Source organism: Hemitrygon akajei, chromosome 16 (genome assembly GCF_048418815.1).
Source record: "Hemitrygon akajei chromosome 16, sHemAka1.3, whole genome shotgun sequence".
Taxonomy (NCBI): domain Eukaryota; kingdom Metazoa; phylum Chordata; class Chondrichthyes; order Myliobatiformes; family Dasyatidae; genus Hemitrygon; species Hemitrygon akajei.
This window is the reverse complement of record NC_133139.1, coordinates 20,309,225-20,334,395: the sequence shown is the minus strand read 5'-3', so window position 1 is coordinate 20,334,395 and position 25,171 is coordinate 20,309,225. Positions and strand designations below refer to the sequence as shown.

The window sequence follows — 25,171 nt, the reverse complement described above, 5'->3', positions numbered from 1 at the left end:
CAAAGGCAAACAACTCTTATGGTCCAGCTAATAGGATACTTCAAGGTCATATAATGACCGACCAAGCAGAAGACTGTGATAGCTAAGGTTGCAAGTATCAGAGTTAAACCAGGTATCTCAAGAGCATCATCATCATTGTGATGTGTCATGCCATATGATGTGAGCGATCATAGTCTTTGACCACGATTGTTATTGGCAAAGTTTTCTACACAAGTGGCTTCTCATTGCCGCCTTCTGGGCAGTGTCTTCACGAGACGGGTGCTCTCAAGATCAACATATCTAAAATAAGACTTAACGACTGCAGTCGAAATAATTAGAATGTAAAAATATTAATAATGCAGATCCCATAAAACTGAAATTTAAAAAAAAACACAAAAGCATTCATCAGGTCAGGCAGCATTTGTGAAGAGGGAGACAGAGTTAATGTTTCAGGTCAAAGTCCTTTCATCAGAAAATGATGCATGTGTTTGTGATCACATTTCATTAAAAAACAATAGTTCAATGTGTCAAACTGGGATGAAGCCTGGATTCATTTCTTTTAATCTATCTAGGGGTAGAAATTTATAATCAGACAGCTGTCACAACTGACTTGGGGTCTTGGAGGATCAGAAGATCTCAGGATTAGATCTCTGCTGACCTCAGCCAGTCTAGAAGAACTGCCTCCATACTCCAACACCAAAGCTAGTTTGTTTTCCCAGCTCTTTGGGTGAATTAGCTAATGGATCGGTAACAGGATACTAAAACATGAGATCATTTTTAGAGTTGCTGTATATGCAGCACAAAACTTTGTCACATCAAGAGCATATGCCATGGAGATTGAGACATAAAAATTGCCAGTTTGGGACACGCACAATTTTATCTCCAGGAAAATTCATCCAGGAGAAACCAAATCTAATCCGGTATCCCGGCCCCAAATCCTCCAATGCACAGCCGTCACCCAGAATGGTAATTCAAAGCTCACTCAAAAGGCAAGGACGAGGTTGGATACATTGGATCGGCCAATAGCAACAGGGCTATTCGATAAGTTACCAGCCAGAGTTCTAGACCAGCAGTCCCAGAATGCTGAATCCAAAGTGGAAAAGGAAGAATTTAAAATCAAGTAATTAAATATGGAACTTTAAAAATAATGCTTTCCTTACTGATAATGATAAATGAACTCCCAGGTAAGTGTACAATTTCCTTGCAGTTCAAGGGAAGCATTCTACTATCTGTACCTGATATACTCTATATAATACCAGATCAGTGGTTTCCATATTTTTCGGGGGTTACCACCCCTTGGCTCACAGACCATATCCACTATGCCCCCTCTCCCTTTCTAGCCATTATGTAAAATCTATAACGAATTTTGATTTACAATGCACGGTGAATGAAAATAGGAACTGCAAATTCAAAGCAGCAGCAAATAGTTACAAAAATTATTCAAATCTATTTAAAGCTAAAAGAGAAATTATTTCTTCAGTTAGTTACAGTAAAACAATTTTCATCAACCATTTTAGAGCGTACATTCACAGTGCACCTATTCACTATTTCATTGCTTTTTCACCTTTCGTTGAGATAGATGGGCTTGGTGCAGAGATCTCAGCTTCTCAACATCAGGCTGAATGTCACTCAGATGGTGTTTCAGATCCCCACATTCAGTAATTTGCAGTCTATTTCGTTGCTTTGAAAGAAGATGGGTGACTGCACTGAAATCGCGCTCCATTAAATATGATGTTGGAAAGGCAATAAAGAACATTTTGACCTTTTTCCACAGTGCAGGATAACGTTCAGAGATTTCTTTCTGCAACTTAAAGTCTAGATTTGATTTTTTTTTGAACCTTGGGTTCAGCTCAAAGTCATTTTGTAGTGAGATCAGTTCTTCCTCCATCTTTCCAATTAATTCCTCATTACAAGTCTTCAGGAATAGATTTAATACCCAGTCTGCAATTTGGATCAAGCAAAGATCTTGAAGTCTCTCTGACTTGTCAGTATGCGGCTCACCCAGGTGGCCACAGTATACATGAAGATCATCATCTGCTTTTCTTTCTTCCAACTCAGAAAAGGTCGCAAAGGCCAATGCTGCACTTAAAAAGGGTTAACTTGGATAGAAATGTGGAGACGACTGATTTGACTTTGATAACATTCACATCATTTCCTTGCAACTGAAGATTGATTTCATTAAACTTTGTGAATAATTCAGACAAATAAGTAATGTCATGCCTAATGTTCTTGAATTAATTTCTGAATGAAGCGTTCATATCTTCAAAGAATTTTATCACCATTTCAAAAAGTGCATAAAAGAGTCTCAGGCAGTTTCCTTCTGATGGCCATCTGACTTCTGTGTGCAAAAGCAAGCATTCAAACTGCTGATCATTCTCAATAGTCAAGAATTAACAGCATTGGATTTTATTTTATTTACCTTTGTGATAACAGTATTTAATGATACGTGCAGATGAACATGGGCTTTTTTTGTGACAAGATATTGAGAATGAATTACACTGTGAACGGTAAGTATGTTAGGTACAACATTTTCAAGAAAGTAATTACCCCTTGGTGGTGTCCTATCATTGACGGTGCCCCATCTGTTGCACAAGCAAGGATGTTGGTGAGCGGAATGTCCTTCTCTTTGAAAAGTTGTTCAACAACCTGAAATATTGATTCTCCCTTCATATCTGCTTCTAGTTCCTTTTCAAATAACATCTCTTGAACCGTGCTTTCATCTTTTATGAAGTGAACATAACCAAGGAGCAAAGATTCATTGCCTGGCAATGTTGACTCATCCAACTGCAGAGAAAATAGTGTCTTCCACATTCTCAAACATTTCATCTATATGTCTTTGAACACAGTTGTTGCTGAGCAGAATCACTTCAATTATTCGGTCTGGTGACTTTTGCAGAACTGTACTTAGAACCTCCTTTACTGCTGGCAGAATCAGTTCTTCTCCAGTTGTAAGGGCTTTTCACGTTTAGCAATGAGTAATGAAACGTTGTATTGTATGAAGCACATAAACCATCACCGTTCTGTTGCAAAGTGCTGGCAAACATATTTTAAAGACTTTTTCCATTTCTGAAGGTTTTCACAAAGTGACTGAAAATAAGCCAAGTTCTTGTTTGTTTAATCGGAGTGCATTCTCCTCAAATGCTCAAGGAGTCTGGACACTTTCATTGCCTCAGTTGAAAAAAAAACTTTTTCACACAAGATTACCATTGGGCACTCTTGGTTGCTTGGTGCTGGTATAAATCCATATTTCAGATATATGGATTATATCCATACTATACTGTCCATACTTTTTTATAGTCTGGTCTGCTTCTACTATTTTCACTGTGGATTAACTCTCTCCTCTCTCTCTTCCCTTTTTCCCAAAATTGATTCCCCTCCCCCTGGCCCTTTCCCATTCTCAGCAGAGGTGCACAACAGAGACCCATATCAGAATCAGGTTTATCGTCACTCGTATATGTCATGAATTTTTTTTTTGCAACATCACCACAGTGCAATACATAAAATTACTACAGCACTGCGCAGAGTCTTAGACACCCTACTATATATACATATGTACTTGGGACTTTTGCACAGTTTTGTAGCTCTGCCTTAGGAGTTTTTGAAGATTCTCCTTTCATAGCCCTTTGAGGAAGATACCGGTAAATTTTCACCTCATTCCTGTCTTAAATGAGTATCCCTTCATTTGAAATAATAACTTATAATTTTACATCCTCACACTAGAGCAGGGGTTCCCAACCTAGTTTATGGCATGGACCCCTACCATTAACCAAGGTGTCCATGCACGCCAGATATGAAACCCCTGCACTAGAGGATACACCTTATCTTCCAGCTCTCTGGAGAATCCTTCAGAATCATGCACTGTGATGAAATTCATTGTCTTTTCAGCAGCAATACAATGCAATACACAATAGAGAAAAATAAACTGAATTACAGTATATACATATACACACATAAAACAGTTAAATATGTAGTGCAAAAATTTAAAGTAGTAGTGAGGTAGCGTTCATGGGTTCATTGTCCATTTAGGAATTGTATGGTGGAGGGGAAGAAGCTGTTCCTGAATCACTGAGTGTGTGTCTTCAGGCTTCTGTACCTCCTCCCTGATGGCAGAGGGGAAGAAGCTGTTCCTGAATCACTGAGTGTGTGCCTTCAGGCTCCGTGACGGAGCTCACTAAGTTTACAACTTTCTGCAGCTATTTCAGTCCTGTGCAATAGCCCCAACACCCACCCCATACCAGATGGCGATGCAGCCAGTTAGGATGCTCTCCACGGTACACCTATATAAATTCACAAGTGTCTTTGGTGACATACCAAATCTCCTCCTAATGAAATATAGCCTTCTGCGTAGCGGCATCGATATGCTGAGCCCAGGGTAGATCCTCAAAGATGTTGACACCCAGGAACTTGAAATTGCTCACTCTTTCCACTCACAGATTCCAAATGCTGACTCTTCCGACAGAATCTATCTGACTTGCTGAGATTACCCTGCGATTTTTGTGTCTGTTTCAGTTTTCCAGCATACGCAGTTTTTCTTTTATTTATTTTCAATAGCTGGCACTGCCTGTAGCATCCACATCATTTAAATAAACAAAATATTTGGTCTTTAAAGGCACTGTTGAAACCCAGCTGGGACTGATGAGACAGAATTTTCCTTGATGCATTGACAAAGCACTTCTTTCCTCGAGCAGGCCAAGGCCCACATTGGGAAAGCAGCATCAAGTTATAGATAGGCACTTCACTTGAAACTGTGGTAACTGATGAACTTGTGCATACAAAAGGCCAGTGAGAGCTTGTCCTTCCCGCTCTCCTACAACAGATACATCTGCATATATGGTCTCAGCTCAGGTGTAATTACAGATCAATACAACAATGCCAAGCACCAGTTAAGTCCATAGAAATTATCCACCCTCAGACTACCAGCAGGGTGGTAGAACTTACAAATCATTCACTCTCAAGGCCTTTAAAAGGATGCTGACAATTTTTTAAATATATAGATTAATTTTCAAAATGTGGGTGATACAAGAGAGGCAACATCTGTTGATCATCTTTAAATGCCGTCAGGAAGATGGTGCAGAGTGGCATGCTCAAACTACTTTAGTTTAAACAGAGACCAGACAGAATGGGACTTTTGTACATGGCACTGTGAACTATGACTCCCAAAACTGGCACATATAGGATTATATCTCAGGACTCAAGAGGGAAATGGTTGAATTTCAATTGACTTTTTGAAACCAATTCTGGACATGCATGGTCTTTGAAGTACTTCTCCTGCTTCTGTTTTGTTATCAGGTTCTTTACAAAAAGTACTGGACACCAAACAGCACAGAGCGACTAGTTATAATTTTAGTTTTTTTTCTTAAATTTTAAGAGCACTGGACAGCAATAACAGGGACAAAATTGGCTACACTGTTTCAGACATTTGCCCTGCATTGTGTAATAAAATGGGAGAAATAAAAATATGGAAGACTCTGCAAGTGATCTCTCTCTCCTGTAATTAGATTGGATGAATTCAGCTGGCGTTCCACATTGGGAGGATCACTTTTGGCATTTCATTTTTAAAAATCTATATAAAACCAACAGATTTTACTGACAAATTTAAATGATGAATGTTTAATTTCATCGGCCTTGTGCACAGAATGAATTGGCATCTGCTGATACTTTGCTTGTTCGAGTCTTAAAAGAATTTTATAATTAAGAGCATGCAGATAATGTAAAGAAATGAAAATGGAAGTTCGTTAATAATGTAGATAAAAAGCCTATTGCCCCCAGAAGCCCAATTTGTTTTATAAATAAGGCCTGTAGTCTGTATATTAAACTTCATTTTAAACATAATTATTGACATGATTGCTGTTTTAATCTTGGGTTAGAGACTGCAGAGAGAGTAAGGAGAAGTGGGAATTTGAGAGGAAATTGGACAGGTTTTATTGGTAACATTGAATTTTGTTTTAAATCAGATATAACAGAGTAATTCTCATTGTTAGGGAGCAGTGGTATACATGGGAAATTCTAATGGGGGAGTGCAGAGAGAATCTCTACGGAGAGGTAGGAGGAGGTGATTAACTCTGGAAGCCAAATATTAGAAAGCACATTGCTCATGGGTTTAAGGCAGACCACAAGAAGCAGATATTTCTAATAAAGTATAAAGTTAAGAAAGATAATCTATTGAACTCTGGAAACAATGCAGGAATTACTCAAACCCTTATCAATTTGTTTCAGGTCAATTCCAGCATCTTTTTTATGTTCACACTGAAATCAAAACTCTAAATGTTTCAAAGTAAACAGCCTGAATAGATAAATATTGGTGTTAGACACAATTGAAGTTATAATGTACTGTGTTGTTTTACTGTCTTTAGACATGTGACTTGTACAATAACTTTATTGTCTCTTCAGGAGATGCTGCACCTATTCAAGGTTTGATTTCAAAATAACAAAAGCCAAATTATTGCTTAGGGTGCTGACTTCTGCTGATGTGTGGTTCTGTGGTTCCATACACACACTCCACTCAAGTGCCTACTCACAATTTAAGGTACCCTTTTGAGACATGGAATCTCTCAACCATCTACATTTAGCCAGTCAACATTCTGAAACATCCCAGTCTTGAAAGGACTCAGCCCAAACAAACTGACTGTCTACACATCTCCATAAATGGTGCCTCTCCTGCTGAGCTCCTCCAGCATTTTGTGTGTGTTATTCTGGAGTTCCAGCATCTGCAGAATCTCTTGTGTTCCAAATTCCTTCCTGCCCATCACTCCCCCTACTCATTCCCCCTCCAGTCATTGCCAAGGGGCAACTTGTTTCAATTTCAGCCTCAGGGAACCAGGGAGTTTTCCCCAGATATTCAATGGACACCTGAGGTTCATTGGCAACATGTTAACACAGCCAGAGACCAGGCCAATCTTGGGCCTTTGTCTCTGGGCACATTCCAGGCACAGAAAATAACTTAGTACAACTGAAACTATATGAAGATTCTCGATTTCAACTCAATCAAGTTACAGCAAGGTTAACAAGGAGGAATTTGGATCTTACTAAGAAACAAACTTATATCCACGTAGCACTCTGGAATGCCTGCATTTATTTCCCAAACTAATCTAACAACCACTGAAACATAGCAACTGCCCCATCATCTATATCTCAATCAGCACAATCCCATGAAAAAGAAAATGAATGACTGACCTAGTAAGTGGCCTGATTGAGAGCAGAACGATAGTTGAGACAACAAGAACCCCTGCAACTTTTTTTTTTAACCAACAGCAGGGCACTTTTCTGATGATCCCAAGCAGTAAGCTGATCCCGAATACAGCATTTCTTCTGAGGGCAACCGGTCCTTCTCTAGAATCACAGCTGACTCCTAAGAGCTTTCAACGTGCAGGCAGTTAAACCTCTACCTTCTTTATTATTTCCTCATCCACAGCACTCAGCTGAAGATAAACATTGATTTCTATTTTATTTTTTGCCTGAGATGGCCACATATTGGTGCTTTTAAGATCATTCATCACGTGATGGCTTCTTTTGACATCCATAATGGTAGAACATTATCTTTTCATCAAACGCATTAGTCAATTATTGCGAAGTACACAGACTAATGCCATTAAATGTTATAGGAACATACACTTAACAGGGTCCTGCATTAGAATCGCAAATTTGATATGCATTGATTGTATATTGTGGTGGTAACTGCTGTTATTGGAGCTTATATTAAATAAGAGATTTGATTCCCTGATGCTAGCGATAGAATTTCGGGCTTTTTAAACTGCAGGTATAAATACAGCTACAGCTTTATAGAGAATAGGCAGCCTTCTTAAAATCAACCTGAAGGCCTAATTGGAAATCATGGAAGATGTGAAGAATGGGACTATGGAGACAGAAAAATTTGCTTTCGGTTACTAACATAAACACTCAGAATCAGAATCAGTTTTAATATCAGTTTAAATATATATATTAAAACAGTGAAATTAAATAAGCAGTGCAACAACAGAGACAAAATGTAGTGAGGTAGTGTTCATGGGTTCAGTGTCCATTTAGAAATCGGATGACAGAGGGGAAGAAGCTAAGTGTGTGCCTTCAGACTTCTGAACCTCCTTCCTGACAGTAACAATGAGAAGAGAGCATGCCCGGGGTAATGGGGGTCTTAATGATGGACGTCACCTTCCAGAGGCACCACTCCTTGAAGATATCTTGGATACTACGTGGGCTAGTGCCCATGATGGAGCTGACTAAATTTACAAGTTTCTGCTACTTACTTCGACCTCGTGCAGTATCACCCCTCTCCCCAGACCCGACGGTGGTGCAGACAGTCAGAATGCTCTCCATGGTACATTTGTTAAGTTCCCGGGTGTTTTAGTTGACAAACCTAATCTCTTCAAACCCCTAATGAAATACTGTCTAGCCGCTGTCTTGCCTTCTGTACAGCTACATTGATAGGCTGCAACCTCGTTAGATCCTCAGAGATATTGATACCCAGGAAGCTGAAATCGAAATTCAACTGCATTCCCTGTTGGTGATACGCACTCCCCAATATTTGTAGGAGAACCCAGACATTCAGGAGATGAGCACAGTAGCTGAACCCTAGACATTTTCTCCTGTTAAAACTTTCTTGCTTCATGCACTGCTTAACGCAGAAGTAACTGGAAACATTTTGAACACAAGTTTCAATGTAACGCAGTGCTTGTTATGTCAGACACATAATAAGATTCTAAATTGGTAAATTATATTGGCAAATTGGCTGATTATTGTAACATGTAGCGAGGTACAGGGAAAATCTTTTGTTTTGCATGCCTTCCACAGAGATCCTTCCAGCACATTTAAGCATTGACAAGTACGAGGGAAAAGCAGCCACAGAATACAGAGCACACAGTAGTGCCGCAGTTAGCGTAACACTAGTACAGCATCAGCATCCCGGGTTTAATTCTGTTGCTGTCTGTAAAGGTATTTATACCTTCTTCCTGTGACTGTACCGGTTTCCTCCCACGTTCCAAAGAGGCGCAGGTTAGTAGGTTCATTGCGGTTGTTATAGCCGGGGGGGGGGGGGGATAAGCTCCCTCTACCTATTAAATGCTTCCAATGGCGTGCGGCTCAAATCCAGCTCTTGGCCTTCACGTGGGGCTCAGCGAGTAAGCCCCACGGAACCATTCCTCGAGACAGGAGGAGGGGCAGAGGCGGGTGAAACCAGTCGCTTCGGGCAGATGGGGCTCTGGCAGCTCACCCCGGAGAGGGAGCACTCTGATCTCAAACCTCCGCTGCCTTGAGGCTTCACCCACTCGTGCGGCAGGCCTCAGGAGTACACTCCGAGGGGAAAAATCCGGAGCTGGAGCCCCTAAGGCAGTCCCATGTCGAAGTCAATGCTGACTGGCTATTTCTGCGACGCTACCGGGGCTGAACGGTTTCGGCCTCCGCCGTTCCTTTGGATTCATGAGCAATAATGAGAGAGGGAGCCTGATGCATGGGCAACAGCTTGCTCTCCATATCACACTACAATGGCTTGCGTATTAGCTTGCGTAGCACACAGACAGCTGGGACACAATATACATGGTCAACCCTGCGCAACGGAGGACCTTGTGCTGTAATCGGGTGGCACAGGCTCATTGGCCCAGAAGGGCCTGTTACTTCGCCATATCGCCGAGTAAATAATAGCGTTACAGAGGAAGTGTAGGCCGTCAATAAGGAGCAAGGCCGTCACGGGCCAGGTGGCGAGGTTAAAAATACATCTATCATTCAAGGGGTCCGTTCGATAGCTTTAGGGTGCCACAGTAGCGTAGCACAGTTAGCTCCATGCTCTTACAGCTCAGGACACTGGAGTTCAATTCCAGTATCCTCTATAAGGGGTTTACATTCTGCCCAAGACTGCCTGGGTTTCCTCCTGGTACTGCGGTTTCCACTCACATTCCAAAGATGGACTAGCTAGTAGGTTCAATGATCATTGAAAATTGTCCTGTGATCAGGATGGGGTTAAATTTTTGGGGTAGAGGGCGATGCAGCTCATTGGGCCTGAAAGGCCTGTATCTCCATATAAAAATTAAGTTTAAAAAAAACAGCAGGATAAGAAGCCGAGAAGTTGATCTTCGGTCTGGTGGTATGTGCTTTCAGGCTTTTGATTGTGGTTATGGTTATTATTTGACTTGGGTGTTTTTCCCCCCCTCAACTCTTCCCTTTCAATACAACAAGTCCCAATAAGTTACTTATTTATGCATTCACAAGACATCAATGGCAATTCCTACATTTATTATTTATTCCTAATTGCTTCTAAACTAGGGTGGTAGTTAAGGATCAGCTACTTTGGTAAGTCTGGAACAATGACTGCCCAAGGCCCAAAAGGACACGAGTGGAACAGACCAGTTTTTAAGACCTTTTCCCCTCAGCTTAGGGTGAGACTAGAATCAGAGGTCATGGGTGAAGGGTGAAAGGTGAAATATTCAAGGGGAAGCTGAGGGGTATCTTCTCAGTCAGAGTGTGGTGCAGAAAGAAGTAGTATAGTAACGTTTTAAGAGGAGTTTGGATAGGTACGTGGATGAGAGAGTTTTGGAGGGATATGGTCTTGGTGTGGGTAGATGGGAATAGGCAGGATTTCGGGTTCACATAAAACAGATTGGGTAAAGGACCTGCTTAGACAATCCAGCAGTTCCACGTTTATTATAATTTTCCTTTAAAAATTCTACATCTGTTAATTTTACTTGAATTTAGATTCTTCTGCTGCCATAGAAGGATTCAAGGTCATTGCTCTGGACCAACGATCCCTGGTTGTTAGGTCAGTAGCTCAACCACTACACAGCAGCCGTGTACTGTGTGGTACAAGATTCACGCGCTGTCCTCCCAATCGCCTGAGATTAAATCCAACCAAAACTGTCGGCAAAGAAGTAGGGAAGGGCCACGCGCCTCTTTAAGCCTTCGCTACCAGTCAATCACCCTGTACCTCATCTAAATACTGTACGGAGGGCAGATATGGAACATGATGCTCTGCCGACTCTCCTGTCCAATTTGCACACATCCACCTGAGGAAAAATAGTCTTTTCTTTTAATGAAGTGCAGAGGGCTGAAATGATCTGCAGGTCACTGTGAACAAGCTGAGCGGAACAAAATGAGTCAGACTTTCGTGATCGGACAGACACTTGAGCGAGGACAATTTGAAGGGCTCTGGAGAAAGAGTATGAGGGTTGGATCAGCAGAAATGTTCTGAGGCTGCAGACTGAGTGGTCTATTTCTGTGTAATAACAGTGCCACGATTTTGCCCTGCACAAACAACCCAGCAGCGTGGGTACCCGCCCCAACATGGTGAACCACAAGTGAATGTCTGTAGCGCAAGGCACAAGCAAAGTTGAAACAAAAGTTAAATGGTGCAAGGGAGGGGCACAGATGGAAGAGGCAGAGGTCAGAAATTTATAGTTAAGCGAAAGGCAACACAATACGTAATACTCCCAACTAAATACCTTTTCAGTTTGCATAACTATTCATAAAATATACAGTAATGCAATTGGGATTTGTTATCTCCTCCACTCTCTGTACCAAGCAATCATTAACTGCACAACTTCCTTAAACTTATCAGCCTCCGCAATCAATGCAGAGGGGAGCTACCAGTAGATTGTTTGGAATAAGGCAAAGGTCACTCTGGGCAAGGACAACAGATTACCTTCCCTCTATGCTGTCGATGATCCTATTGGGCTTTTTATCCTATCTGGTAATTTGAAGGACATTATTATAAGAACAGACTCTCTGTTTCTGATTTATTTGATTAATTGAATATAATGCCCGTTATGACTGTGGACGGATTTGAGCTCCTGTCTCTGGACTGGTGTTGGGTAGTTAATCCAGTGATCTTAAATCACTGTGTTACTGCAAACACTATGTAAAGCACTGTAGCATAAAACTCAAATTTTAAAGACGGTTAGAGAAAGGGAGACTGGGAAAAGTCAGGGGAAAATTAACAACCAGAACTGCACAGTCCTTTTTAAGTAGGTTCACAAGTGAGCACAACTTTGCTTTAAGTAAATGCAGGTTTAAACGTTTCAATGACTTGTGGGAACTGGTTAAATATATTTATAATTTTAAGAGGCCTTGTAGTTAATCCCATCCCGTGACCTATAGTAGGCATTGAAGATGAAGTATTCCATCTGAGGAATTTTGTCCCCTCCCCAACTTTTTTTTTTATCATTCAAATGTCAAATCAGAGCAAAAACTGCATGCTCTCTCAAGGTGGAATGACACTAGTGTGACTCCCAGTTTTAGAAGCACTGTTCATGAGCTCAGAGGATTAGAAAGGGTACACACTTCAGTGACTGACATCTCCCATAACCCCCCACCTTGCAAGGCCCCTGAGTCCTTTCACACACCCTGACAGCAGTTTCCTTATCAATGAGGGATTATACCCATTCAAGATGGACCCTTCCCAGAGAACGCCGGAGAAACTGCCATTGTCTGCTCATGAAAGAGAAAGCAACAGAGTGAGACACACTGGACGAACATAGTGGGAAATTACTGAAGGAGGAAAAAAAAACTACAAGAGAAAAGTGATGAATCCTGGTTTGCGGACATCATTTAGTCAGCTCGAAAGCAGCCGATGAAACTGGGTATCCCGAGCTGAACGGTACCTGCACTTCCTGACTCCATCACCACCACTTGCCCTTAAACCCCAGCCAGTGCAGGAGAAACTTACAACCAGTACGTGACGTTTGGATTAGGTGGAGTGAATCGGAATGAAGCACTGAGCCTTTATACTCTGCTATCAGAGAATTTAGCTGGTTTGCCGGACTCTGAACTTCTGCGAGGAGAATTTCTGAATCAGCTGAGACATTTCTTCCAACACTCTAATGAAAGGGGCTGACCATGTGAGTGTGAATTAGCCAGAATCAAATATTCCGTATCATTTCAGTTTGGAGCAGAAAAATTAGACAAATCAAGCAAAGAGGAATTGTTTATCTATGAAGTACTTCAAACATAAAAGTAACATTCTTTAGTATTATATAGTGCCTTTCACAATCTCAAGGACACCATATATTATTACAATTAGTGACTGACCCTCGTTGGCACCACAGAGAAGGGTGTGCAGTGCAATAATTCAAAGGCCAAATCTTACATAGAAAAGGCTGGGTGCAGATTGCAAAATGCATCATGACCAGAGAAGGTGACGAGCAAGCAAGGTTTATTGCACAGGCTAAGGCTCTTGAAGCAATGAGAAGCCCAATGGCGCTAAAAGGCCCGTTTTCCTTACTTCACGGAACAGTGAGCAAACAATGGATTTCCAGCACCTGCACTTAAAAATTTAAATCTTTTAAATGCAGATGCTGGAAGTCTGAAACAAAAACAGAAAAGGTTGGAGCGCTCAGCAGGTCAGGCAACACTTGTAGGAAGAGATATGGGGTGGGGGGGTGCAGTTAACATTTCAGGCCACAGATGCTTTGTCAGAGCAGGTACAATGGTGTGCAGCTTCTGAAATGAGCGCTGCGGCCCAGGGAGGAGCACGTCCACATCCTCCAGTGACAGACTATAAATGCAGAATACTTACTAATTTAGGGACCAACAGCGGAAGCAAAGCAGTGAGAGAAAAAAAAACACCTTCTAAATGCGCCTCAGAAATCCAAAATGATTCTCTCAAACATTTCAGAGAACGAAGCCTTCTGTACTCTACCCGTTTTAAGGGTCAGATTCAAGGTCAGACCAGCAGTGCAGGACTTCACCATTTAAAGCCTCTTCTTACCCCTACATCATCTCCATCTCAACCATGTGTAGCAAATGACAGCGTAAATTAAAAGTATTGCCCACATCTCCAGTACAATTTTAAGTAAAACCCTGCGATTTCAAAGGTAAGCTCTTAAACTGTGTGGAGCCATATGACTCCACAGCAAGATGATTATAAACCACTGCAACCTTTACAGGGTTTGACCTGGGTCTGGTAAATGGAGATGATAAAATGGTAGAAGAGGGACAAAGCCCTAATCAGGGGCATCAAGGAGTGACCCAGTGACTCTGAGAGGATGGTGAGTTTTCAGGAGTGCTTAAATTTTTTTTATTATGCAGTATTAGTAACCTGATGTGGTCTAATCCATCTTTAATTAGAGATTGAATGCATTTTTCCTGGAGGATATAAGTTACTTTGTCACAAGGTTGTCAGTAGTGGGGGCAGGGAGGGGAAAAGAGATATCCACAGTGCTTCTTCCGCACCTTCTCCCATTTCTAACATCTCGGATATGTGCAGCATTGTCTCTACACTGGGCAAAAGCAGTGCATTTTAAAATTCACTATGTTTCCTGCTGTGGCCTATCAATATTTTTCACCTTTGGCAGGACATCTAATGTCCTTCCTTTTCCCCCATTCTCCCACACTCTGTTACCCATGACTCCATGAACAGCTTTCTCTACAGCGGTCAGGAGGTGATAGGTTTGAGTCAAAAACAGAGCACAGGTTTCCTGTGACTTTTTGTGCTGTACCGAGGGAGAAATGCACTGATAGGAATAGCATCTGCTGGAGAGGGGCACTGAAGCTCAGTGCAGCCAATGCTAAGGCCCTGTGGGGACAGACCACAGTATAGGTTCCTTCTACTACCAAATGTGGAAGGCCGGGGGTTTGGTAGGGTAGCCTCTCAAACAAAGATAGGGGTATCACCCCTAGGATGGCAATGGTGTTTTTTTTCTCTTTCTTTAAGATTTACACTATATAATGTACTTAACAGGAATTTAGAGGTTTTCGTTTGCACTGTTTTTGCCTTCAGGAATAAAGATAATATTAGAAACAAAAAAGTTAAATACTTTCTCAAGCCACAGGAGTATGATGAAGCATACTTAATCTGTTGGTACCGATACATAGCAAAGAATATAATCACACAGGTCAACATGCTTAATTCGTTAATTTGGACCTACTGCAATCACCATCTCCTAATACTACAGTTAAACAGCTCAAAATGGTCTCTTCCAAATCAATCCCAAGCGTGGAAGGCAAAACTCATAGTTCTCTTGCTGAATATCCCTCACATAGACATGAACTAGAAAAAAAACATATGCTACAATTTCACATTATTGAAATCCCCACTGGAAAATGGATTGAAAGAAGAGGAATTGTTCATTTCTTAATTATCTGTAGGTGACCACAATTTGAAAAGGTATGAAAAGCTAACATTAGGTTTAAATTATGTACTGTGGTTATAGAGAGCAACCTCTCACCAAGACGGTAGTGATAGCGCCTCACAAGCTGCCAATCTCTACGATCTAATAGGTCAAGGTCAATCGATATATGGGAACATCACCATCCAAATGTTACCCCTCCAAATCACACACTATCTGACACGAAATGTCCTTTCATTGCCACTGTGTTAAATTCCTGGCACTACCTCCCCGAATGCACAGTGGGTACCTGCAACAGGAGAACAAAAAAGATTCAGGAGGATGGTTCACTAATACCTTCTCAAAAGGTACTTGGGGACGGACAACAAATACTGACTTCTCCTGGGAACGTGTAAAACAAAGATCAAAATTTTGCTTATCCGAAAGTCCAGCAGTTTCTGGAACAATTAAAGTCATTTGCTCTCGGGAGCCTCGTAATATGTGTTCACTCTTAGTCATCTCCTTTGTAAACTCAGCCAGCTCCATCGCGGGCGCTAAGCTCCCCACATTCTTCAAAAGGAGATGCCTCGGAAAGGCGGCGTTAATCATTAAGGATCCATACTACCCAGGATGTGCCCTCTTCTCATCACTGCCATCAGAGATGAGCTACAGGAGCCTGAAGACACCCTCTCAACGTCTCAGGAACAGCTTCTTCCTCTCCACTAAACAGACAATGAACCCATGAAACTCACCTCACTATTTCCCGCACTACTTATTTTTTATATTTCTTATCATAGTTTAGAGAACGTTTTATGTATTTCACGTACTGGGGGGGCACAAAACAACAAATTCCGTGACAAATGTCAGCAATGATAAACCCGATTCTGATACGGGGGTGGGTCACGAGTAAATATCCTCGAACTACAAGACGAACCAATAGCACTGTTCACCCCCTATCCAGCCCCCGCTCCGTCCAGCTTTATTTCCTCCTCCCAATGGAGCAGTAAATGGTGCTAGCATTTTTCAGCTGCATGCTCCAAAGCAGGAGGTAAAAGAACAGTGCATTCAGACAGACATGAATACACACATTTGACAGTCTGTACCACAACTAAAAAGCTTCAGAATAAAACTGACTGATAACTGCAAAGTACGGTATTGATCCATTACCCTACACCAGTGGAATAAACTTTACCTGACAGCCAATGACAACTATATGTCCCAATCAGACAGATCGACAGCAGCAATAACCTGTGGGTTGGAGACCTTTGCATTCACAGTATATGATACACAATGTTCCCCCTTTGTTATAGCCAGTCTATCTGTTGCATCGCTGTAATGATAGCTGGCATGGAGCAACAGAAACCAGGTACCCTTCCACCTCATGTGTGCCCAGAAGAGAGGATTAATGATATTCAGGAGAGCTCCTTTGTATTCTGTGGAAGGTACAGCTGGCTTACTTTAAAAGTCAGAATGTCTAGAAAACCCTCTGCAGCCATCTTACAGTCTGGTGCTAATACACTACAGGAAAACTTGCTCCAAAACTGAGACTGCTTATTGAGTGATCCATTTAACCTGTTGTTGGAAACAGCTTCTGCCCTCCTCCACCCTGCCACTGACAGACAACAAACCAGGATTTGACCCCAACAGTGTGCAGCCCAGCACGCTCTCTCCGAAAGCTCTCTTATTGGAAGCAGTGATTTAGAGAGAAGGAGATCTTACTCACACATTAAAAGAAAGGTTCTGGATTTATGTAAATGATCTCAAGGCCTCCAGGATGCATCTTAATGTAGTAGGAACGGGGCCATTCAGATCACTTTTCTTCACAAAGGAGAGAGTGGGAAAGTCTTAACTCTCGAACACACTGAGAGTGGTGGAGTGGGGTTGCACAAGTATACAGCTCAATATTGTTAGCATTGATATCGCGGAGTCAATGGCAATAAAAAATGAAGTTAAGATACAGATGATCCAAATGACCAACAGAACAAGTTTGAGGGCTGTGCTTAGATCCTGCTGGGCTGTGCTGTGAAACGCAGTCCCAGCGCACAAATTATTACAGCCTGAAATTTATGAAATTGGCAATCGCAACACCCTAACAAAACCCCAGAGAAGACAAAACAACAGATAGAGTGCTCCCATGAACATTTTACACACCCACATTAATCTCTAATGTGCTGCGGAGTGCTGAAGTGTCTGCTAAAATCATCCAGGCCCCTAACACTCGTTCTGCCGACTGTTTAAGTCATTAATTCATCTGTTCGCACTGAGCAGAACAATAACACATCAGCCCCTGCCTCTGCCGCTAATCGAGCATTTCCGCTAGATTCGTTCAAAACAAAAAAAAATTCACTAGAATGTTCAACGGAACCCTGTAGTCCATATGGTAAATCGCCATTGGGTCCAAGATGCCAACAGAGAAACTGTGTCTTTATGCTAATGATTGAAGACTTTTTAATTGGAGGGACCTGTCTTGTTCAAATCAAGATATGACTGTTAAACTTATAGAATTTTATGCAGTTCAGAGGTTGAATGACAGATGAGAATTCTACGCTTGGGTAAGGTATGCATTTACCTGTAATGAACAATTTGGTACTCATTGGAGCTACAGCATCACACTAACTGAGCTCATCAACTTCCATTTTGATTATATGGCACTGAAGGATATAACTGAGGCAGGAAAATTCCACAGTCATGTTCTTTTCCTGCCCTTTCCTCTGCAAACCACAATTCAGAACATCTTTCCACTATACCCCGATGGGGTTCTATTCTGTAATGTTAAAACCACCGACCAGTCGCAGCCAAAAAGGCCGAATTACACGGATATCGGCTGGTTCGCCGTAAATCTGGCTCGATTCCACTTTCCAGTGAAAAGTTCAAACCAGGCGGGAGTGGTAGAAGCTGCGACAAGGTATTTTTTGCATCACTAGTTCACCGGCACTGACACAGTTATTTCACATCAGTAAAATTAACAAAGACAAGTGTGAAAATTACACACACAGTCCCCCTCACGTGTTAAACTTTCTGCACAGAACACTGACACTGTTGAAGGTGCTGCTTCAATAAGCACACCATGCATCGACAGTCACAGGAAAGGTTCAGAAGCCCCATCACAGCAGGAAGAGGGGGTGGGGGTGGGTTTAACCTTTTTCCAATTACTCCCAATATACATATTTTTATAAATTTTCATTTTAAAATAGTACCTGACCTATTTTATTGCTCAAATAATTTTAACAAATGTGCAATAAATCAGAATATCTCAATCACAGCAACCACTTACGTGCATGCAACATCCATAATGTGCTTTAATTGTTTCAAGGTGACTCACTGGAAGGTAGAAATAAAAATGACATTCACAGCAAAGGTGGGCAAAATCATGATCAAAACATAAAAGGGCACAATCAAATTGCAATGTTTAAGGAGCATCTAAAATCAGAATGGAAGATAAAGAGAAAAAGACAAAAAAAGGTTTGGGGAGAATGTAGCCTCGAGTTGAAGGAACAATTATAATGGAGGAGCAAAAGCTATGCAGAGAAATGCAAGAGACCAGATCTAGTGGAGATCTCAGAGGATGATAGGTTTTGAAAAGGTTTGGGAGGTGAAATGAATGATAGAAATGCAATGATGCAAATTTGAAACTGTTGGTTGAAGAGAAATCAATGCAAATCAGTGCACACGAGGAAGAACAGCACTTAACATGGGTCTGGACACAGGCAGCAGAATCCTGACTGACGGGAGGGAGGCTGATGGGATGACCATTAGACAAGTGAGGGATTAGGTTGCACTGTGGTGGGGCTGACATCACAGAGGAGGTAGGCAGGTATCTCTGACGGAAAGGGGTTTGAATTTTGCCTCGGGGGTCAGTCAAATGAGTCACTGGGCTCATGAACAGTCTAGTTCAACCCAAGAGTGCCTAAGGAAGGCAAATGGAATCACTTGGTGGTGTGTGGGTGAGATCTCATACAAAGGCACCATAAAATTACTCACAAAATATGACCACGGAATTCGTGAATCACGAACCTTTCACGCAAGTGAAGTCAGTCTGGTAGAGCACAACAAATGGGTGCAATATCCTTCATTTCCTGAAACAATCATTGTAAAACCAAAAAGGAAATTCCCACTGAGGCACTCAAAATGTAGATAAGCAAGTCCTAGGGGAGCTCTGTGTGGTTTGTTTATTTTGATTATACTCCAGATTTTTAAAGATATAGTGTTTGAAGTGGAGGGAACAAAATCTGAACCAACAAAAAGAAAACTGGTTCTAATTGGGAACAGAAATTATTCACAAAAAATCGAAGAAATTTATACCAAGATGAGAGCCATTCTTTTCATCAGGTCTGCACCCAGTCCTGCCCTACATCTTCCTGCTCTCACTTTGTAGTCGTGAAATTTACAGCATTTCAAGCATGAATCTACGTGCTTTTGGATCAATGAAGTGATGATACTACAATTTACTTCACTGATGAAAAAGTGCTTTGGTATGTTCAGATAGGGATGTGAAATGCACTATATAAATGCAAGTATTTCATTAAAATAAAATGGATACTTCTCTCTCTGTAGCCTGTCAAGTGGTGAATTACAGCCTCTCAACACCTTATAGAAGGAGATATATTATTTGTTCTTCAACTCTCCTCTACTTATGCTACTCTAAATCAAGACTATTGACCTCAATAAAGGAAACAGGTCCTTGCAAATTTCTCTATCCAAACCTCTCATAATTCTAGGAGTCTTAATTAAATCTATATACAACCTTTATTGCGAAAAATGTGTCAGCAAGACTCTCAAATACATTCTGCATTTGAAAGAATCATTAATGAGCAAGCAAAGTCTGTGTTTTGTGGGCAACATGGGTAATAATAATGGAACGCTTTAGCAATGCCCTCACTACAGCAGTAAACTTCTTGATCCATTTTTGTGATTGAAATCAGTTTCTGTTCAAACAGAGGGAGCTGCGATTTTCAATGATTACAAGCTATAATTCACAATGGAGTGCAGGATATACTGAGTAAGAGGCATTCACTCTTACTTGGTAAAAGACGGTTAGTTCCTCAGAGATACTGACACCTAGGAACTTGAAATTGCTCACTCTTTCCACTTCTGATCCCTCTATGAGGACTGGTGTGTGTTACCTTGCCTTACCCTTTCTGAAGTCCACAATCAGTTATTTGGTCTTACTGACGCTGAGTGCAAGGTCACACCTTGCTCTCATTGCTTCCATCGGGAAGGAGGTACAGGAGCCTGAAAGCACACACTCAACGACTCAGGTACAGCTTCAACCCCTCTGCCATCCGATTTCTAAATGGACAGTCAATCCATGAACACTACCTCACTACTTTTTATATCTATTTTTTTCACTAATTATTTCATTTAGCTAATATATATATAATTACTGTAATTCCATTTTTATTATCATGTATTGCATTGTGCTGCTGCTGCAAAGACAAGAAATTTCACAGCATATGCTGGTGATATTAAACCTGATTCTGATTCTCTCTTTCACTCTCTATCTCTCTCTCTCTGTCACACAAACACCCTCTTTCCCTTTCTCTCTTTCAGAGCAGGTGAATCTAGGATTGTCAGTATGCGCTCGCCTCTAAAATTTTCACCTTCTCATTTTCCCCTCTACTGATAACAGTAAAAAAAAAGCTCAGCCTTACAAGGGATTTAGCTACAATCAGAAATATTAAACATTAATAACACTGTATTTGGCAAACAAAAGAATTAATATATTTGAGGCTGCGTCTCTCCTCACAGAGAATGAAAAGAAACCTCATAGCTGTTGCCTGCATCTCAACAAGAATCTATTAGCCCTAAAAATGTGGATTCACCAATACAAAAATGGGTCTCAGAGAGTTAATTATGACAGCAGGTTACAGTAAACTTGCCATGTTCTCACAAGAAAACAGGAGATTAATGGGTGTTTAAGCAGGTTCAGTAGCAGACATAAAGGAAAATTATTTCCTCTGCTGGATAAACTCAGAAGAGAAGGGGATAATTGTAAAATAAGAGCCACATCATCCAGGAAAGAAATTAGAAATTTGTCTCCGCACTAAGACTGGAAGAAACCTACAACTCCTTCTGATAAAGAATGTAACTGTTTTAAATGAAGCATTGGAAACTGGGAAGGAGAGTTCTTTTTACAATTTCGGATATCAAAAGAAAACCGAATCTGAGGTAAAGAACACATCAACCACTGAGATGAAGCAAAACCTCAGGACTCAAGCCCTTTTCCTGAGCTCCAGTTAAAATGAATTAACTAATTATCATACAAAATAAATGACAGGTAAAGGAGGCAAGAGTGTGTATAAGAACTCATACTGTGTTTTAAAACAATTGTTTACAGCATTATCAATAGCCCAAAGTTCTCTGTATATAGTACAGAATTATCTAAACTCTCAGCACATGTAAGTTCCCAATTCAGTTACTTTAAGTGATTAGATCCTTCTTACCTGTGGCTTGAGTATCAAGCTGATCTGATATGAGATCCCACTGTAACTCAGTTAAGTGAAGAGACCAGAACATGTTTATTATCCTAACTAGGTTAAAATCAGTGTGCTTTCTGAGCTGTCCCACAATGCATATGTGGTAGAATGTCTGAGATGCACTGACATGTTTAAAAAGCAATGCCTTGCAGTCAGTTGAGTTTCTTGCTTGACCGACAGCAGAAGTGAAGAGATTTCTGGCCCTCACTCACGAAATTTTGATAAAAATAAAACCAAGGAACCAATGTTCAAACATCTGCGATGTAATCACACGTCCATACCTGACGAATGTATGACTTTCTCAATTTACCTGTTAAAGCCCCCCTTTCACACTATTAACCATGACAAATAAAATTTCAAAAGTACTTGTTAAGGGCCTCTCCAGTGTGATTTCCTCAGAGTGATGTTTAGTGGTCCAGTCTCTTCCATGAAAAATTAGATGTTGTTTCATCCGCCAGAACGCGCCCTCCCCCAACACTTTGCTTTTTATTAAAAGAAATAAAAAGACTGCGGCAAAGCTTGCAATAAAAGTCTGACTGAAAAGTCTTTACTGATAACTGTCCCACTGCTTGGTACCAAGAGTGAAAGCAGAAAAGATAATAGTTTTTTAAAAAAAATACATAGGATAATTTTGGAATTAGAAATGATTCTAATAAAGAATTGATGAGAATAAAGATAACAAGCTGATTTTATTTTCATTGGGCTTAGATCTATGTAAATATAGATGGTGATATGCTTATTGAGGTTCACTGCCCCACTGCAGAAAGATGTGTACCTGCATGATTTATATAGCACGTCTCACTCTTGGACACCCCTGTTCTATGTACAGTAAGAGTGGAAAAACCTAAACAACTAAAGCATCAAACTCAGTTTTATGTCAACGAACCTGTTGTTATGGGATCCATGTATAAATTAACCACGTACAGGCAGCTTCATTAAAAACTCCCATTACCACTGTCTGTGAGCAAGGCTATCAATTTTATAGGAACAATTTATTATAATGATGTGTATCACTATGCCGCATCTAGCTCTGTAATTTGCATTGTAAATTCAAATTAGTCCGTGTAACACCGAGAGTTCTACCATTTACTGACTGCCCGACTATTATTAGTGAGACGTATTTGTAATTTGATATTAACATAAATTAGTAGCATATTTATTGATTTTTTTAATTGCATCATCAGGAACGCGGAGGTTGGATAAATCAGAATGGAGTTAAGATATCAGGCAAAGGGCACTCACAGAACAATGTCGTATAAGCCCTGAAAATGTAACAGTGGAGTGAGCAACACATAAGTGTGAATGCTTCCTTCATTAACCCAGAGTCTGGGCAACGCTTGGCTTCCGTCTTACTTGTCCTTTACCCATCTTTTATAGGAAAAGTTCGATTTTTTTCCCAAAGAAAATTTGCTGCGCAGTAAATTTTTTTTTAAAGTGAAAATATTCTGCACGGTGAATTCTGCCAAAGAATCACTTTACATCTGCCAAACAACTACTCTTGGAGGAAAAGATCAAAAATGCACAGATGTTGATACGCGTATTTTCGCTTTTAAGAGTTCAACCGATGGCCAGTAAATCTGCCCACGACTTGTTGAATGATCAGATGTAACCCGTTAATACGCTGCTCACCCGAGCTGATTTTAAACCCGCCGATTTTGATTTACTGCGTGCTAACAAGAGGTTGTCCCATTACCCAAATATACCGCATACCCACCGAAGAGAACCGCGCTGCTAAACCGAATCGAGTGCTTAGTTACCGTCGCAATGTTTGGATTTATTTTCCTTTGCTTTTTAAGGAGGGAATGGAATTGTGTGTACGCTGACCAGCTGTGTGGGGAGAGAGACCGACAAACTGAAAAGAAACACGCACGCAAAAGTTTGAGTGTAATGCAGACACGGAGACCCCTCAAAACTTCCTGAAGACGAGTCAGGTGAGATTGGCTTCACTCCGAGTTTAAGCCTTGTCGCTTAAACTGAGGTGACGGACATAGAGGCAGAGAAAGAGAGAAAACGATTATTTCTCCCCTCGAAGTTCGCGAATCGCACAGAAGTCCTGCTATTGCAGTGCATTTAAATGCTTGGCAGGTACCGAACACCGCCTATCCTGTTGGAACCCAGATCCCTTCGCCTGGAGTCTAAAACTAATTTCTATGGCTGACTGCTTCGGGCGCAAATTGCGAGTTTGTAATGAACTGAGCAAGATGCCAACTGAACTACTGGGTATGTTCTTTTGTGCAAAGTGTGAATCTGAATGCGGAAAGGAGCACGGTCCATTGTGAGCCCTTGTCCCCGAATTCCAATGACTATTTCACAGGGATTTTTTTTATTTTCTTTGCAGGTGTCGTTTCAGATAATGCGGTAAGATCGGACTCTATTCTGAGCAACAGGCTTGATTGCTGAGTTTAGAAATTCCTTGCCGTGTTTATCGACAGGTCCTGGGAAATTTATGGGAAATTGTTTTAAACACCGCGCTTATACTTAACCTACACCACCGCTCTAGCACACGGTAAAACACTGGAACTCCGTCACAAAAAAAAAAGATACCCTTTACTCACCCGTATCGTTCTACTTACAAAAATAAAACACCTTTCTACAATATTAACCTGTAAGGGCTGCGCGATGCTTGAAAAAAAATCTCAGCGGCTAAACTGCAAACAATGACTTTGAAAGATTGAGCACGCACGCGGTGGGTGTGTGTGGTTTATCCCGTTTAACAGATACAGGCGGCGGTCCATCCATACTCCCGGCAGAATTATGGACGGCAGCAAACCGTAGAGTACCGATTTTAAGAAATTGGCATTAAAAAAATCAATTTACTACGCTAATCTGGGGTGGGGGGCTGCTATATGGTCGGGGAGTTTCTGAGAAAACATGTTATCAGATCGCACAGCACTTTAGGCTCACTGATAACACTCACCACTCTACCCCAGCATAAGCTCCCAGGAACGAACGCGTGCTCCTAAAGCTTGTCATCTCCAACCACCCCCCCCCCCCCCCCCCACACACACACACACACACACAAACACACACTCCCATTAAAGCAGGAATGCCGACCAATGGGAGTGGGGATGTGGCAAAAGGGATCGAGAAAGCGGAGAGCACTTAGTAACAAAAGTTTAAACGGAAGAGACAGCCACTTCTCCACGATGAATGCCTTTCTGCTCCCCCGCTCCACCCCCCCCCCCCCCAACCACCACCCCTAACTTCTCAGCTCAACTGGAAGGAAAAAGTTACAAATCTGAAGACAGAGCAAAGATTTCCTATCCTAAAATCATCCATCAGAAGAATCGCCAGATTAGACGAGGAATAAAATTCGCCCTCGTACAGGGATCGTGTCAGTGTAATCTCTGTCCAGATCAGCCGCGTTTCGCGTGTCAGTCTCCCCCTTGAGTGCAATATCTCCTTGCAAATGTGTCCTTAAAAATGCTACGCTTCCAGTGAACTGGCTTCATTCCGTGACCGCGCACCTCCAAATGACGGCGTTTTCGCTTCCAAAGGTTACGATAAAGAGAGGTTTCGACGCAATGGCTTTGCAGCGGGTACTCGCTGCCCCCCGTTTCCAAGGTGAGATCAGAGCGATCCCTAAGTTTTGCGAGTGCCTATGTAGAAGCGAACGAAGGCGCAGACCTTGAGGGGGACTTGCTTCCAAATCAGTTTCAGACATCTGAAATTAACAGGTCAATAAATCTGGGC

General features: G+C 41.4%; 1 protein-coding gene across 2 annotated transcripts in view; it reads right to left on the bottom strand.

The window, feature by feature from the left end:
* LOC140739808 (ephrin-A5-like) overlaps positions 1-25,171 on the bottom strand; it is a 442,905-nt gene that overhangs the window by 417,023 nt on the left and 711 nt on the right. The window lies entirely within an intron of this gene.